The 1,535-nt window shown below is 36.7% G+C and overlaps 1 pseudogene; it reads right to left on the bottom strand.

Annotated features, from left to right (window-relative positions):
• Positions 1-259: 259 nt before the first annotated feature.
• LOC120247204 lies at positions 260-900 on the bottom strand (annotated as a pseudogene).
• Between the last annotated feature and the right edge of the window lie 635 nt (positions 901-1,535).

Below are 1,535 nucleotides of genomic sequence, written 5' to 3'. Positions count from 1 at the left end.
ATGCTAGCTTAGCACTGATCCAGATTTTGACAGATAATTCCTTGAGCATGACCTCATCATTTTTGGCTTCTTCCCAGGGTCTAATATTTATGTTCTGTCATTGTTTCAGATACCACTCTACTCATGGATTTTTTTTTCATTCTCCATTGCTTTAATTTTATGAAAAAAATAATTTCAAATCTACATTAAGCTGAATACAAATTCTTATTGAAGGAGGCCTGGATTTTGTTTACAAAACCACAGGCACTATTCCTTGGCCTTAAAATTTCAAAAAGGAAACTTGACGTGGCTTTGTGTTGTGATGTGTCAGCACCAGAACAAAGCAATAGTCTCTGGCTTCCACTGTCAGAGGTTCTTCATCTACCAAAGTATCAAGTCTCTGAAGCAGATCATGTCAAAGACATCACTTACACAAAATCTCCACTTCCAGATTTGCCTTGGGTCTTACATTTTCAGAATCATCTCCATTAAGTCACTATCATGAAGTGCGTGTACAGTTTGACATACCTGGATCCATAAATACAGCTGGAGAATATTCAACATCACTCTCATAGCCAGTTTCTTCCTCTAACTCCAGAAGGCCATCTGCTTCTGGGTTTTCATTATCATCTCAGAGAACTGGGGGTAATTTTAGGCATTAGCCTCCCATGGGCAGTCGGAACTGTTTCCCCAGAATAAGACACTCATCATGAGTTCTTTTCAGTGCTGAGACAGCTGCCATACCATCTTTCAATCCTTTTTCTTGTTTTACTTTTTACAGTTCCCAAGTTTTAGTTTTATCAGTAGGATCTATGTACATTGCTTTGTTTCAAACTTGGCCCATTTTCTTTCTGAAAAGAACTTTTCTGAAATAATAGCATGTTTGGTATATTGAGAATTGGTTGGTTCTTTGTTTTCCATTTTCAAATCAGTTAGTTTTCATTGTCCACAGGCAAGAAGTTCATGACCAGAGTTTGGGGTAAAGGGAAGGTTATACCTTTGGAATAGAGAATGAAAGATTTAGAAAGGACAAGTCTGTGGCAACAGTGTCAGAAGGTGCCAGTGCTTCACAGACCCACCAAACCATTTTAGCTTTCTTTGGAATTTGTGGTGCTTTAAGCCATTAAATTTGTGGTGGTAGTTAAAGCAGCAATTGGGAACTAATGCAGATGGGAAAGGACATCTTAAGAAAAAGAATGCAAAATCAAAGACTTAAGGAATGACCTTTTCAGAAAATGAAGGTGGGTGTGGAGTGTTTTAAGTTCATAGTCTCAAAACTATAAGAAGGGCTGTGGAAGAGATTCATAACGATTGAGGTAGGTAAGGTTACTTAAAAACAAGACAAAGGTCTTCTGCATTTTTAAGTAGGTTTGTATCTTATAAAATAATTCTGGCAATAATGAGATGGAAATACTGGAACTTGGTATAAGACCAAGAAGATTCTTATAGTCTCTATGATTTTACTATATTCTAGCTATATTAGCTTTTCACAAATGCTTAAATTAAAAGAGCACAAGAGGAGATAGGTTTAGTTGAATCTAAAAATGTCCTCTACC

Source organism: Hyaena hyaena, unplaced genomic scaffold (genome assembly GCF_003009895.1).
Source record: "Hyaena hyaena isolate Hyena2069 unplaced genomic scaffold, ASM300989v1 scaffold_508, whole genome shotgun sequence".
NCBI lineage: Eukaryota > Metazoa > Chordata > Mammalia > Carnivora > Hyaenidae > Hyaena > Hyaena hyaena.
The sequence above is the reverse complement of the archived record's forward strand: the minus strand, read 5'-3'. Positions and strand labels throughout refer to the sequence as shown.